Source organism: Syngnathoides biaculeatus, chromosome 5 (genome assembly GCF_019802595.1).
Source record: "Syngnathoides biaculeatus isolate LvHL_M chromosome 5, ASM1980259v1, whole genome shotgun sequence".
Lineage (NCBI taxonomy): Eukaryota > Metazoa > Chordata > Actinopteri > Syngnathiformes > Syngnathidae > Syngnathoides > Syngnathoides biaculeatus.
This window is the reverse complement of record NC_084644.1, coordinates 34620334-34637352: the sequence shown is the minus strand read 5'-3', so window position 1 is coordinate 34637352 and position 17019 is coordinate 34620334. Positions and strand designations below refer to the sequence as shown.

At 44.6% G+C, this 17019-nt stretch overlaps 1 long non-coding RNA gene and 1 pseudogene across 1 annotated transcript; one reads left to right on the top strand and one right to left on the bottom strand.

Moving 5' to 3' along the window:
* Positions 1–9418: 9418 nt before the first annotated feature.
* LOC133500624 (uncharacterized) lies at positions 9419–16397 on the top strand. The gene is made up of 3 exons (XR_009794989.1): positions 9419–9494; positions 16077–16176; positions 16276–16397. It is a non-coding gene; the product is annotated as an uncharacterized LOC133500624 (long non-coding RNA).
* LOC133501587 (5S ribosomal RNA) lies at positions 11060–11178 on the bottom strand (annotated as a pseudogene).
* Positions 16398–17019: the final 622 nt, after the last annotated feature.

Here is a 17019-nt window from a genome sequence, read left to right as displayed (position 1 = left end):
CTCTTGTTTCAAGCCCTCGGGGCATGATTACACTATTATTTTGAGCCATATTCAGATGATATGCGATCACGGCCAAACTGCATCCCCGTCCGATCCACTTCCGCGGCAGAAATGGATGAGCCGGTTGGTGTGGCTTATGACAGAGCCAAGCCATCCTGCTGCTGGGGTGTTCACAGACATTGCAGTACTGAGCAAAACAGTCGAGCCGGGGTGCTTTATGCGCGCACGCTGCTGAGTGAGGCAGTCTCGGCTGCGTTTTTCAGAGCTGCCCCCGTCCATAAAGCCCGATGCGCAGTCGTCGCAGAAGCAGTGACCGCAGAACGCGGCGTCTGAGCTTGTGTGGCTGATTTTCGGCGCCGTGGTGGCATATAATGGAGCCGAGCCGTGGTGCTTTTAGGGGGATGTTCAAAGCTGCCGAAGTGCTTGTTGAACATCGTCGAGCCGGGGCGCATTACTGCCCCCTTGTTATTTGGAACCCAAATAACCCTAACCCTAAGCTCTCGTCCTCTGCACCGTGCAATCCATTTCTCGCAACGAATCGGGTCTCTTGCAAACTTATGAAGGGTAAATCCATTCTCCTGAGTGTTCAAGTAATGTCCAGCAATGCAATGAGCCGGCATTTTGGCTAACACGAAGGAACAACGAGCTACCTTCCCGGAGGTAAAACTAATAGAAACAAATGAGTCCACTTGGGGGCGCCACTGTCTTTTAAGTCAATTCCTGCTTCTTCTCAAAAACAAATCCCTCGAGAGGATTTTCATGGCAGGAGTTACAAAAAGCTGTATACGTCAAAAAAAAGTTTTGTGGTGAAAAAAGGCATGGGCCCATATTGGCTGACATTTTTTCATTAATAACATACTAAAAATCATCCATTTCGTGATTGGAGCCCTTTAAGCAGGTTAGACAGGACAATCCTCCAAAATAATGACTACTCATTAATATGCTGTTTGCTCAACTGCATTGACTATAAGTGGATCTAATTATGGCTTCGGGAAAGCTAAATGGGCAGATAAGGCCTCATCGCGTGTATAGCACATTTCCCAAACTGTTTCAACACTCTTGAAACTGTGTTCCCGTATCACATATTAGCGACATCTGGTGGATTTAAAAATTCATTGCAGTAACTTCAATAATGACTGTGAACGGACTGAACATGATTCAGTTTTTATGTAGAAACATCAGCTGTTTTAGAATCTTTGGGCCCAGGCGATTGCACTAACTATTGCTCCTACTATTGAGTACACCCTTTCACAAAGTAATGATGATGACGGTGTACGTTGACATTTAATTTGAAGTTTGCATAAAGTCGGGTAATATTTGTGTTTTCCAATATTGTAGTGGAACCTGTGCTGTTGCTGTGTTCACCTCAGCGATGTATCTTTGGACCTCAATAATTGCATCAGTGGTGACATCTCAATTGGCTTTGCTTTCATTTACTCCCATGTTCAGCTGCTGCCACAGGATTGTCATCTGAGGAAAAAATAACTGCATCTGCGTTATTAATTCATTGTAATCACATGGAGTGATTTAAAGGTTATTGAAAAAATAAAAACAAGTAACATTTATGACATACCTGAATTTCTTCCATTTGTGTTACTAAAGTGTTTCTCATTTCTGTTAGACACGCTGATTTTAGTCTTTTCACTGCATCATTGGCTTTTGACACACTTAAGAATGCCAATTTCTTTTGTTATTACTGTCATTACACAAAATGACTCCATGTTGCAAAATGTTTACAGCAGTCTTAAGGTTTTCCACAAGATTAAATGTGGTTTCCATAGTTATGTGCAATACATTGCATTGCAGTGACTGGTGGAACATTTTAAGCATTGGAATTACTTTTGATCCTGACGCTTTTTTCCCCTCAGACACCTCCACTGTCACTTGACGAAATGGAGCAACCACACGAAGTGTTTCCTCTATGATTTTGTAACCATCTGTAGTTAGTTTAAGTACTGTAATTTGCGGACTCTAAGCCGCAACTTTTTTCACACACATTCAACCCTGTGGCTTATGCGGTGATGCGCCTAATTTATGCATTTTTTTTCTAATGGCCGCAAGGGGGCACTTGAGTGGAAAAGGTAAGAGTGAGACCGCTGAAATATATGTGCCTGTCACGTCCCATCGGAAATGAGAGTAGGACCCAAATGCAGGAACTCGGAAGACGCAAGGTAGTTCAAGAAGAGACACGTTTATTGCATGCAGAGGTCGGGGATCGAGCAGGCAGTCCGGTGCAGCAGCGGTATTTGTGACGTTGGGCGACGAGAACACATGAGCGGACAGGCAGGAGTCGGAACACGGGGAAACAATCAACGCAGGCAGAAGTGTCAAGGAGACAGGCTTACAAGGTTGGTCAGAGAACGGACGGAGGTCGGTACACACAGGTTCAATCAGGGAAACGAGAGTGCTGGAACGGGGCATGAAGCTCAACGAACTGGCGGAGGACCAGTCGTCACCGGGTCCTATATATACGGGGGATGATCAGCCCGCATGAGGCACAGGTGTGTGCCTGCCAATCAGCGCAGCCGCACAGCTCGTGCTGAAGCGGCAGGATCATGACAGTGCCGACGAAGTGACAATTATCGATATGTTTTTTTTTTTTGACCAGCCCCGTTAGCGCTGTGCTAGCATTAGCACTGTGCTAGTGTGTTGCTGTTGTGTTACTGCCGTGTCTCAGTAATTTTTTACCAATATGTTTATTTTTAACCGGCCCTGTTAGCGCTGTGCTAGCGTGTTGCTGCAGTGTTACTACCGTGTCACAGGCACTGTTTGGAAAGAAAAGCTATGGTATATTATTAAAACTTTGAAACTCTCTGTGTACCATCTTTCTTTGTAAATATCTCAAGTTTCAATGTGGGCACATGTGGCTTTTATTAGGTCCGGCTTGTGTATGTACAAAATGCTTTTTCCTTTAAAAATGTACTGGATGAGGCTAATAATCAGGTGCGCTCTATAGTCCTGAAATTATGGTAAGTTACTTTTTAAAGAGGCCAGGGATACCAACACTATTAGGCCATGTCTTCTAGCATTAAATAAGTGCTGGTCCATCTTGTTGACATGTCATTCATTAATTTCTTCACTGGTACTCCCATCCATGGCTGGACTTATGACAGCTTCTATTTGACAGTTGTATTGGTTCTAAAGTACGTCACAATCTGCACTGTTTTAATTCAAATATCTGTGAATGTCTCAATTTGGTCACGTGCTTTTCAAACCATTAAATTTAAAGAATGTACGATGCAAATAGTGTGCTTGATATGGAGCGTTTTGACACAAGAAATTGTGTTTACAGCTGCATCTGTAACCTGCTGCTATGGTCCACTCTTCCATTATTCTTACTTGGGCCATATTTTCTGCAGTGTACTACTGAGGGAACTGTTCCAATCCCAACATTGATGTACACAGTGCATGTTTCTCACTGTCCACAAAGTGACAGGCCACAGCCAGGTAATCGTCCATGTTCATGGATGTCCATATTTCTCTGTTGCGGCTGACCGCAACAGCACTTTGCAGTTATTTTTTTGCTCCCTTTTCTTCTTATACCTCAGAACCAGTGTTATTGGCCAAGTATGTCACAACGCACAAGGAATTTTCACCAATTTCACATAACTGGCGAAAATGAATCCGCAGATAATGTGCAGTCGCCGACGGTCCGTGCTGTCCAATGATGAGGGGAGTGATTAATTACGTAAATATGCTTCTATATCAGTAGGTGGCAACATTTAGCTTAGTACTCGAATAACTCAGAATTGGACTCTGGCTAAAATTCTGACTCAGATAAAGGCCCAAATATGAGGGGAAGTCAAAATAAAACCAAAGACAATTTGCTCGCCGAAAGTCTCTGGTGTGCGGCAATATAGCGAAAGCTATTTTTCATTTGGATTTACTCTCACTGGGGATCCAATGTTTATGCTTGGTGTGTGGTGACATGTTATCAGTTCAATTGTTCCAAGTAAGCTGAAACAGGTTTCACCTTAGAACAAGAATGCAAAGTTCTGGTATTTTGTCTGCCTTCGTGCACGCACAGAGGACCTGGCAACGTTGATGAGGGAAAAAAACCCCACAAAGATAAACAAGAAAGCCCTTAAAACAAGCTATCACTTTGCTGAACTTTTAGCCAAATTTAAAAAGTCACACTGTGGCAAAGACTTAATATTTCCTGCCTGTAAAGCCATTGTAAATGAGATGCTTGTACCTGAAGCGGATAAAGAAACAAAGTCCCTCTCTCAGCTAACACCATGTCCAGAAATATTAGTGACATGTCTGCAGTGTCAGGTCCCATCGGAACGAGAGTAGGACCCAAATGCAGGACTCGGAAGATGCAAGGTAGTTCAAGGAGAAACGTTTATTATATGCCGAGGTCGGGGTTCGAGGAGGCATACGGTAGTTGGGACGTCGGGCTAAGAGAGCAGGTGAGCAGCCAGGCAGGAGTCGGTACACAGTGGAACAATCAAAGCAGGCAGAAGTTTCAAAGGAGTCAGGCTTACAAGGGTGGTCGGAGAACGGGCAAAGGTCGGTACACACAGGTTCGATCCGGGATACCAGAGCACACGAACAGGACAGGAAAATCAACGAACTGGCGCCGGCCAGTTGTCATCGGGGTCATATAAATACATAGCATAATCAGGCTGCATGAGGCGCAGGTGTGCACCTCCCAATCAGAGCAACCGCGGACACCCACACAGCCCGGGCTGGAGTGGCAGGATCATGACATGCAGACATCAAAAGTTTAGTTTTGGAAAAGCTCTGGATCAGTAGTAAGTCTTCATTGCAACTTGACGAGTCCACTCATCTTAGTGGACATTCCCAACTCCTGGCCAATGTGCGGTTTGTAGATAGATATGCAATAAGAGAGAACTTTTTTTGCAAGCCGTAGCAAAAAAAAAAAAAATAAGTTTTAAAAAGGAGCATTTCGATTCCCGTCTGAATATCTTTAACAAAGTGGACTTAAATAGGAAAACAACACAGGTGTCGGCACTGATGGAGCAGCAGCCATGGTTGGACACACCAAAGGCCTTGGAAGCGGAGTGACCGAAAGAGACCCCAATGTGATTGTTACGCAATGTTTTTTTTTTTTTTTTTAACAGCATCAGGCCCTCGTAGTCAAGACATTACCAGCAGACCTATGTTGGATGATGCTGTACACAAGGTGAACTTTGTAAAATCACGACCTGTGAAAATTTGCACATTTGCATCTTATGTGAGGAAATGGGGGAGGAACATAAAGCCAGCTTGTTCCATTTGGATTTTGTCCCAGGGCTCGTGTTTATGAATTGTTGGAGGAAATAAAAGTGTTTCTGACAAATGAGTAGTCTGATTACGCAAAACTGCTTGCAACTGATGAGTGGTGTGCAAACCTGGCACACCTGGCTGACATTTTATATTTGAATGAACTGAACACAATGATGCAATGCTGAAATGAACACCTGTTTACAAGCACAGCTTAAATAAATGGATTCTGCTCAAAGCTGAAATTTTGGAAACAATGTGAAAGAGGGAAAGTTTGAAATGTTCATAATGACCATGCAGAGGCAAAATGTCAACACAGATGCATTATGTGAGATAATGGTGAAACATTTAAAAACACTTGAGGAGAAGATGTTATTTTATTTTTCTTCAGCCGCCATTCAATCCCTTGACTGAATGAGGGACCCATACCATTCAGCATCAGTTGGTGTAAGGGACATGACTTTACAGGAACAGAAGGAACTAACTGAACTAAGACAAGATAGTACTTTAAACCTACTGCCAAGGAGTACCCCTTTCTGTCAAACAAAGCTATTTTGACATTGCTCTCATTTTCCACAACTTCTCTGCGAGGTGAGCTTTTCAAGCCTGATGATAATAAAAAGTAAAACAAGAGAGAAGAGAGTAAGAGCTGTTGAGGAAGAGCTTTTTGTATTTCTTTCGTCAATTCCTTCCAGAATAACAGCTCTATGTTCATCCAAACAAGCCCAGGTGTCACATTGAGTGGTTAAAAAAAATTATCTATTATTATTATTTTGTTCAGGTTTGTTTGAATTTTGTTCACTATGCTTGTCATGGGCCAGTGGCATGAGGGCGGACCCAAATGCTGGACTCAAAAGCAAGGACATGATATTAAGAGTTGTTTTATTCCAGAAGGAGGTCAAACACGAAATTGCAGTCCAAAACAGGTGGAAGCACAAAAACGCAAGGCAACAGGCAAGATCCAAAAACGTGCAACAAGGTCCAATGTGTCACAACTACCGCTGCCGCACCGGACTGCCTGCTCGATCCCCTCCCTTTGCATACAATAAACGTGTCTCTTCTTGAACTACCTTGCGTCTTCCGAGTTCCTGCATTTGGGTCCTACTCTCGTTCCGATGGGACGTGACACAATGACTATGAGGCAAACTAAGAAACATGGACAAGACGTGGTCAAAGTAAAGAGGCACAGGCTCACTGTGACAAAGGATTGCTCTACACTAAATGTGTGACTTACGCACAGTAGCGGAGTGTCCCAGGATGGAGTACAGCATACGCAAAGAACTGGCAAATGCAGGTGACACATTCACCATTTAGGTGCTTTGTCAATTAGTGTGCAACATGCAACACAGCTGTGTAACAGCTGTCAGAGGTTGCACCGCCCAGGGCAGTGGCCATGCCATGCCCCTGAGAATGCTTTGGTGAAAAAGGACTGTATATTGTTCATATAGGCGACCGAGATTTATTTTTACAATTTATGCTGGTGGTGTACCGTTTTTTTTTAAGCTGTGTATGTGAAAGTATAATATGTTTTATGTTATTATAATGTGTATTATAATAAAAGATATATAATATAATGAGTATTATAATGTGTGATTTATAAATATGTGAAAGTTGGCCTTGGCTCAAAAAAGTGTGAAAAAATACTGCATTAGAGCGATAGTCTAGGAATTGTAGGTAAGCTCTTTAGAATTTAATATCTTAATTGCAAGAACAAAGAAAATGTGGGAATGCTTGTTAGTTTTGATATTTATTGGGAGCGCTAATACGATGGAAAGACCTGGAAGAGCTGGTGGCCAGGATGTGGAGGGTCCACTCTTGTCCTACTCCGAGTGGCGTGCAAATCCTCAAGGTGAACACGTAAACAAATTCAAATATCCTTCAGAAAATAATTGGATGAACCCAAAAGAAAAATTATTAATAGTGGAAACAAGAACAGAAGAAGTATTGATTGACTGTGATAAGATCAAAATGATTCCACACTGAGGAAAAGCTTCGCTTCCTTGGTTGGTGCATTTGCCAAAAACAACAGTGCAAAGCACAAACACAAACTATCTCTATCCAATAAAACCCACAAATGTGTCAATACATCTTCTCCCTGGTAAACACAATTTGACACGTTCTCATCTGAGCGATTCAGTCACTGCCTCAGTCACGTTGTTTTCCTTAAAGTGACACAAAAATCAAAGCTTAAAATAGGTATTGTTATCAAAACTACAAATAATATTAATCCCTTTGATGATTATAACAGTCGTGAAACGTGAGCTGGGAGTGGTTTATAAAAGCGCAAAGTTGTGTCAGTCTGACTCGATACACTATGCGTCACAGTGGCGGCCATATTTGTCTCTGACGTCATGCGCATACATCAAACTGGAGCCCTCACCATTGAAAACACACTGTGCCAAATGCATTGGCAGATGAGCGAGAGCGATTTTCTGAATTTTCTGACACCCCTTCAGAGACTCAAGCTCTCTTTGAGGAAGAAAACATCTCAGAAGCGAGTGAACCGACCGGGGTCATATTACCATGTCATTACGCACCATATTTAGACGATATGATCACTTCACCACTGGCACAAGATTCTACTACAGACACAGATGAGTGGGCATATGCGGAGGGAGAGAGACCCGATGAAATATTTTAAATGACTGGCCCATAATTGTTCAATTTCCTAGCCCTTTACTATTCTTGTGTATGTACCGTACTCAGGAGGACACATGCCGGGCGAAGTAAATATGGATGTTATTGAAATTAATCTAGAGCTATGTGTTATGTTGGTCCAAATTGTTTTTATTCATTCTACAGTCTTCTCTTGAGAATAGTATATTTATATTTAGAATAGTACAGGACATCTATGAGGGCAGCAGAATAGCGGTGAGGTGTGCCATTGGTGTGTCAGAAGAATTTAAGGTGGAGGTGGGACTGAATCAGGGATCCACGCTGAGCCCCTTCCTGTTTGCGGTATTAATGGAGAGCCTGACAGATGAGGTTAGACAGGAATCCCCTTGGACGATGATGTTCATGATCTTGTGATCTGCAGTAAAATCAGGGAGCAGGTGAAGGAACAATTAGAAAGATGGAGGCACGCACTGGAAAAGAAAGGAATGAAGATTAGCCAAAGTAAAACAGAATATATGTGCATGAATGTGAGGGATGGAGGAGGAAAATTGAAGAGATACCGAAGGTGGATAACTTCAAATACTTGGGGTCAACAATAGAGAGCAATGGAGAGTGTGGTAAAGAAGTGAAGAAAGGGGTCCAAGCGGGGTGGAACAGTTAGCGGAAGGTGTCTGGTGCGACAGAAGAGTCTCCGGTAGGATAAAGGGAAAAGTTTATAAAACAGTGGTGAGGCCGGCCATGATGTACGGATTACAGACGGTGGCACTGAAGAAACAACAGGAAGCAGAACTGGAGGTGGCAGAAATGAAGATGTTGAGGTTCTGGCTTGGAGTGAACAGGTTGGATACGATTAGAAACCAGGTAATTAGAGGGACAGCCAAAGTTGGATGTTTTGGAGACAAGATTCGAGAGAGCAGACTTTGATGATTTGGACATGTTTAGAGGTGAGAGAGTGAGTATATTGGTGGAAGGGTGCTGAGGATGGAGCAGCCAGGCAAAAGAGTGAGAGGAAGACCAAAGAGAAGGTTCATGGTTGTAGTGAAGGAAGACATGAGGACAGTTGGGGTTTGAGAGGAAGATGCAGGAGATAGGCTAAGATGGAAAAGCAAAGCAAAGCAAATTTATTTGTATAGCACATTTCATACACGGGGTAACGCAACATGCTTTACATGATTAAAGGCATTTAAAAATAAAGAGATAAAACATTTAAACCAGGATAAAAACAATAAAAATGAAAAACAAAATATATTAAAAAAAACAATTAAAACCGCATACAGTGCAAGTAAAATGATCAAAAATTGGATATATTCTAAAAAGCATTGGAAAAAATAAGAGTTTTCAACCTGGATTTAAAAACATTCACACTTGGGGCTCACCTCACCTCAGTTGGCAACTTATTTCATTTGTGTGCAGCACAATTGTCATGATCCTGCCGCTCCAGCCCGGGCTGTGCGGGTGCCAGTGCGGTTGCGCTGATTGGGAGGCGCACACCTGTGCCTCATGCGGGCTGATTATCCGGCATATTTATATCACCCCGATAACGACTGGTCCGCGCCAGTTCGTTGAGCTTCAAGTCCCGTTCGAGTGCTCCGGTATCCCTGATCGACAACCCGTGTGTACCGACGTTCGTCTGTTCTCCGACCAACCTTGTAAGCCTGACTCCTTTGATACTTCTGCCTGCTTTGATCGTTCTCCTGTGTACCGACTCCTGCCTGCCCGCTCACCAAGGTTTTGGACTTGGTCTTCAGTTTTTAAAGATAGAGAGTCCAGGTGTTTACTAACATCAATTCTCTTTTCTTTATTGCCAAAAACAATTGACTCCGTTTTGTCGTGAGTTAGTTGAAGAAAATTTGGCACATTTAGTTATTTATCTGATTTAGACAGTGGCACAATACCTCAATTGAACTGTAGTCATCCGGAGACACTGCTAAATATAACTGTGAGTCATCTGCATAGCTATGGTAGTCAAAATTAAAGTTTTGAAGAATTTGACCCAAGGGTAGCATATACGGGCTGAACAGGAGAGGTCCAAGAAATGACCCTTGAGGAACCCCATAGGTCATTGCCATTTGCTGAGACCGAGCACCTCCAATGGTCACAAAGTAGCTCCTTCCCACCAGGTAGGACCTAACCATTTAAGGACGGTTCCATTTTGTCCTACCCATGTTTCCAATTTCTTTAGCAGTATATTGTGATTGACTGTATCAAAAGCCACGCTGAGATCCAACATGACCAAAATTGACACCTTTCCTGAGTCAGTATTCAAACTTATATTATTTAGCACTTTGATAAGAGCATATTCTGTACTGTGATGAGTTCAGAAACCTGATTGAAATTTGTCATGAGGATTTCTACCATGTGCCGAGTAATAAGTGGGTTTTTCCGCAGAGCATGTATCCGCTTGCTAAGTGTGACATCGTGAGTGATGTGATAATTCGACTTCTGAACCCAGACAAAACCATGTGTGTCTTTACGCTGAACAAGATGGCAGAGCTGGTAACATTTTTCACTGTAACAATTTTTTTTTCGAACGTCGTGGAACACGTCAGAAAGGGTTTAAACTCCTACAACTCTCACCATGTGAATGGTGTGAACAGGGTTAGGGTTAACACTAAACCCTAACCCTAACATGCACATACTTTCAATATTTTGTTGATAGATGTGGTTAAGTATGTCAAACAGTTTCAGTTTCTGTATAGAACGCTCCACATGGATTCGAGCAGTCAAGATGAGGTGGTTATGGATTACTTCCTCCTGAGTTAAGCTTGGGATATTCAGAGACACTCCCTGTGGCAAAACACAACGAATAACCCGATGAAGGGAGAAAATCTTTGCGTCTGAAAAGACATCAAATATTCTCTAAGATACAGTCATTCAGACAACACACATTACAAAGTGATATTAATTGAAATGGTTGTAAATTAGAGAACCTGTCACTGTATTAAATGTAATAATGACACCATTTAGCGTTTACCACAGCCAACTTTTTAAACTCCTGACTTCATCCGGAGATACAATTATGTTTAGGGTCAGCCATGGTACAGGTACCAGGGCATGTACATGGATTAATAACTGTCTTCTTCTTTTCCTTTTGGCTTGTCCCATTAGGTATCGTCACAGCGTGTCATCTCAGATGACCGCATATTTGTTTGGCACAGTTTTATGGTGGAAGCCCTTCCAAACGCAACTCCTCTGCATTTTAGCCGGGGAGAGAATCTTACAGCAACCGGTAGTCCCAGGTGGTCTCCCATCCAAGTGTTAATCAGGGCCAAACCCGCTTAGCTTCCTAGATCTGACGAGATCGGGTGTTCTCAGGGTAGCATGGCTGTAAGCCATGGATTAATAACTGTATATGGGGATATTCTAAGTACGTTCGTACAAGGTCTATAGCAGGCATATGATGATTTAGTTACCTTATGAGCTGCAGCCACCTGTTTCTTTCCTTTTCTTTCAATGGTAATCTGAAGAAAAATAAATCGGGACAGGTTTCCTGTTGATTTGTGCACATTGAAACACAACTTTGAGGCATTTTGTTAGCGGGATAAACAGATTTTGGCAGAACTTTCACAGAGAAGACATTGACCAAGAAACATGTCTTTTTTTGTTCTGGTCCAGAAGTAGAATTTCATGTGACTCATTCCGTCACTGCTTTGCAAGGGGATAGATGCATGATTGCTTTGATGGAGCAGCTGGAAATTATGACGACTGACGCCTCAGTCCTGGCTATACCAAATGACCGATTCGGAAGTGGTTTCCTTGTGAACGGCTTGTTATTTGAAATATAAGGCACTGCGAAACGCAAAGGAGTCGACAGGCTCAGCCGTAAAAAAAGAAGCTTTATTTAAACCTGATAATGAAAGTAACAAATGCTGTGTCTCTATTAGCCAGATATCCAAATGAAATAATAATAATAAGGCAGCGCAGTTGTGGAGTATTGGCCTCACAGTTCTGATGACCAGCGTTCAAATCCCTGCCTCCCCCTGAGTGGAGTTTGCATGTTCTCCCCGTGTCTGCGTGAGTTTTCTCCGGCGATTCCAGTTTACGCCCACATCCCCAAAACATGCAATAAATGGAGACCCTAAATTGCCCCTGGGTGTGACTGTGAGTGTGATTGTTGTCTGTCTCCATGTACTGTGTTTGGGGTGGAACCTGCCTTCTGCCCGATGTCAGCTGGGAGGGACTCCTGCGAACTTTGTGACAATAAGCAGCTAAGAAGATGGATGGCTAGATGGATGGATGGATGGAAAACAAAGAAAACCTCCTCCTGGAGGCCATCACTTTAAAGTGGTGCTTTTTGTGCCCCAAGCTCCGAGGTGCGCGACCCGACAAAGCAGGGCTGACTCTCCTATGATGACATAAATGGATTGAAGTTTCCCTTGCCCGGACGTGGGTCACCAGGGTTCCCCTCTGAAGCCAGGCCAGTACCCATTTGACCCAGCCGAGTACAGCCTGAAATGGTAACATGGGTCCTCCATGCCATGTGCTAACCACCTGTGGAAGGGGCCATAGTGGTTTGGTGCAGTGTGAGCTGGGTGGTGGCCAAAGGCGAGAACCTTGGTAAGCCAATCCCCGGCGACAGAAGCTGGCTCTTGGGATGTGGAGCGTTCCTTCTCTGGCAGGCAAGGAGCCCGAGCTTGTGTGTGAGGTCGAGAACTTGCAACTACATATAGTTGGACCCGCCTCCACACACTGCACCACCCGTGCAATGACATTTTGTCAGCTGCTGACATGACTGAGCAATGGGTGGGAGGGTTGACCAAAGAAATTCCCAGGCTTCCCCATGCTTTTTCCAGCCCCAGTTTCCTGGGCTTTCAGAATCTATTTTGCAGACTGTTGCCTGGCCCCATTTGCAGGCGGCTTGGTAGGTTGATCGTTTCACATGCTCAACAAGAGATGCACTAGTTGGTGGGATGGAATCATAGGATCTTTGTTTCTGAGCAAACAAGTGCAGTCTTGCCTCATCAACCTTTGTCGTGTTGCTGTGCTTGTCATACAGAGTGACAACAAACTGTTCAAGAATGTCAAGGTTGGCATTTTTTATGGTAGGTGGGTAACGGCTGAGTTTGCTGAATATTAGGCTCACCTCAGGACAAACTGCCCATGTTTGCCATGCTGTTGTTTTGCCTCTACCTTGAAACACTGACACAACATCACAGCCTTTGAAGGCATGAAAGAATAGCTGGCCACGAGATTTCTCAGGGCCAAGGTTCCTGACCAAGCCGTGAATTGGGAACCATCTAATGGACTGCCCCAGAACAAATTCCACCCAAAGCATTTCTAAGCCTGCATCCTGAAGACTTGGCTGGTCTGCAGTCACTATGAGAACCTGGTTTGGATTGAGGTGAGAAATAGCATCCCTGACTTTGTTCATAAAATGTCTCACTGTGGCAACAGAATGTGCCTCACCATGTAGAAAGGGCAAGAGGGAAGTTATACTAATTTCAAACTCAAGACCTGTCATTGATGTGTCTGTCCTTGTCCTGGCGTGCACCTGCTTTAATGAGCAGATGTACTTAGCTGCATCCCGTTTTGGTAATTACGGTCCATATATATCGTCACCCATGTAGTCTGGTCCTTGCCAGATAATTGTACTTCATGTCACGTTCCCGCAACTCCATGTTCTTCTCTTTGATGCTCTGTGTCCTGAACCCTGCCTCGTTGATGACCCTGCCTCCTGCGAATTTAGACACTGCTGCTTGTTTGGACTAAATAACGATGCTTCACGAACTGTACCTGGTCTCGTGACTCGTGTATTTTGGGTTCAGTCTCATGTTCTGGCCTTGACAGAAAGATCTGACCAACACATAGACCCAGCCAACTCAGATCGGATGCGCAACACCCTCCAGGCTAAAGGATGGCGTCTCGCCGAACACGAAGAAAATTTCCAGATGGTTGCTCACCAGTTGGAGCAGCTGAACAACCAGTGGGGGGAGGTATTTGCCCGGCTTAATTCCCTGTCCGCATCCTTCTCCAGGGGAGCCAACGCCATCCCAGTGCCAGTAGCTGCCACGGGATCCCCGGTCCCCAGCGCATATTCAGGTGTCTGCTCTCCGCTCTCCCTTCCAGAGCATTTCTCAGGGGACTCTGGTAATGTCATGCCATTCATCACAAATTGCGAGCTCAACTTTGAATAACAGGCAGCTGCCTTTCTTTCTAATGGCCCCATCACACCATGACGTTCTGGTCAACGTCCTCTGAACATTTTAATCGTTCTATTTTTCAGCGTTCTCAAACGCGTAAGACACATGTGGCGTGTGATTAACATGTGTCTTACGCATGACTTAAAGTGTCTAACGCACAAAAAGTGTGTCTAATGCGCGAAAAGCGTGTAACAGCAACCAAATAAGATATCGCTAAAAACCATTACCGTGTGCAAACCCGTCATTGGGGCGCGACGAGCGATTTTTCAACATAAGACAAGTATGTTGAGCGTGTGACCAATGGGTGATTAATGACAGAAAAGCGTTTTGCTGTCATGGAATTTTTACAGTGGAACCGGTACTAAAACATTGGAAAGTTCATAGTTACTTCAGCTGTTGTCGTGAGTTAGAACAGTGAGCATCATGCTGCCGAGAAGAAAAAAAGTTAGGGCGCAGACTTCAGCAACTAGTGATGTTAGTAAGAAAGCTAAGTCTCTTTCATCACGAGCAATGTCTTAGGAGGAAAAACAACAGCAGGAGGAAGCGCACGTCCGCAAAGTCACGCACCATGTGACACCCCCTGGGGACCCTAAACACCTTGCAAACCCCAGTGAGGACGCTCCGACAAAGAGACAAAAGAAGCAGAGAAAGGACTGCAGGATCCTGGACCGGGCTGTTGAGGATAGTCTGGTGGTGTCATGATCCTGCCGCTTCAGCACGAGCTGTGCGGGTGTCCGCGCAGGTGCGCTGATTGGAAGGTGCACACCTGTGCCTCATGATCAGCTCGTGCTGAAGCGGCAGGATCATGACAGGTGGAGTTTTTCTGCGAAAATGAACTGCTGCTTTCTGGATCTTCCATAGTAGATGCTCTCTACTGTAGCTTAATATTAAATGGACCTTGCTTTTACAAAGCATCGGTTTATATACCCATATGCATGGAAGTTCGGGAAACGCTCGAATGACGCTCAATGGACACCAAACGACGTCTGTTTCACTTTGGTTACGCGCCGTGTGCACTAGGGCATTGTTCAGTGGGCGTTGACTGGTTGCCAGTGAGTCGTTCACTGCAAAGCAAATGATTGAGTAACAACCAAGTAAAGCTAGAGTTAAGACTGACTAACAATAGGCAAACGCGTGCAACGCTCGGCGAACCTTAGTAAAACGTTCCACGGATGTTTTTGAACATTCTGCACCGTTTAAAATTAAACGTTGATGAACGCTAGTCTAGGTGAGAACTTTTGTGCATGTTCAAAACTTTTTTTCTGGACCGGCGTTCTCCACCGATTCCCAGCGATCATTGACGTTCACTGGCGTGGAAAAAACTCTACTCTGGGGCTATCCCGGTGACCATGGGGAACTACCAACGTTTCCTCAAACGCTATAGGACGCTGGCCAGAACGTCATGGTGTGACGGGGCCATAACAGAGCCAAGATTGTGTTCATTATTTCCCACATGATGGGACGCGCAGAAGCATGGGCGACCACTGAATGGAGCCGCGACACATACACGTGTCGGACATAGGTGTCCTTCGTTAAGTCCATTGTGGAAGTGTTCCAGTCTGCAACCCCTGAACACGCAAGGCAAGGGCCGAGGGAGGGACTCTGCTTCTACTGCGGGCAGTGGGGCACACAGTGCCAGCTGGTACCTTACCCCGAACCCTGACTAGGGTGCATCTCAACCTCATTCAGGACAGTCCGGACCAAACACTTCCTCTTGTCACCCTGTGTTCAGGAAGACAGCCACTCAGGGCGATTGCATCATAGACTCGGGTTCAGATGCCAATGTTTTAAATTCACAGCTGGTTAGAAGCATGGGTCTAAGGATCTTTGAAGTACAGTGCCCCCGGAATGCATATGCGGCAAATGGCAGTTTGCTCTGCAAAATAGCACACCGCACTCAGACACTCACCTTGACATTTCCGGAATCACATTCGCAACGCATCAGCTTCCATGTTTTTGACACTAAGGGCCATACCATACAGTAATCTTGGGGGTCCATGGCTGAGATCACATAACCCTCATATTGACTGGTCGACCAGACAAATTAGGTCCTGGGTAGCCAAGTGCGCAGTTACGTGTCTCTCATCCTAGAGGGCAGAGAGGGAAGAGGCCACTCATACCCTGCGAGATGAGCCAGACCTGTCTTCAGTCCCCTCCTGTTACCATGAATTGAAGGAAGTCTTTTCCAAGTGTAAGGTCAACTTGCTTCCTACTCACAGGCCATACGACTGCGCCATTGACCTGCTGCCAAGCTCCTCAACCCCTCGCCGGATACCATACTCTCTTTCAGGTCCAGAACAGGAGCCGATGGCTGCAGGACTCATCCGGCCGGGGCAGCCTTCTTTTCTTTGAAAAGAAGGACCAGACCCTCCAGCCCTCCATCGATTACCAAGGACTGAACGACATTACGATAAAGAATACCCTCACCCTCATCGCCATGGCCTTCAAACTTCTGAAGGAGGTTAAGGTTTTTACCAAGCTGGACTTGAGGAGTGCATCCCACCTAGTGCAGATAAGAGAGGGGGATGAGTGGAAGACCGCATTCAACACGCCCACGGGGCATTATGAATATTTAGTGATGCCTTTTGGAATCACAAATGCAATTTGTGTGTATCATTCAGTAATAACAATCATTGTGCATGTGCTGCCAAAATCAAAATAAATTTTGTCAATGATGATTTATGCGAAATTCTGAACACATGTATTTGTGTACCTAGCCGACATCCTGATTTTTTCTCTTGATGAAAAATCCCATATCAGGCACGTTCATGTAGTGCTACATTATTACATCATGACCTATATGTCAAGGCTGAAAAGTGTGAGTTCCACCAACCCTCCATGTCTTTCTTGGGCTTTGTCTTGGGAGAGAGGGAGATACCCATGGATCCCAGCAAGGTCGAGGCCGTTCTTCATAGGCCCACTCTGACTACCCGCAAGGAGGTGCAGAGGTTTATTTGGTCTGCCAACTTCTACCGCAAATTCATCCAAAACTTTAGTACGGTTGGAGCTCCATTACATGCACTAACCTCACCCC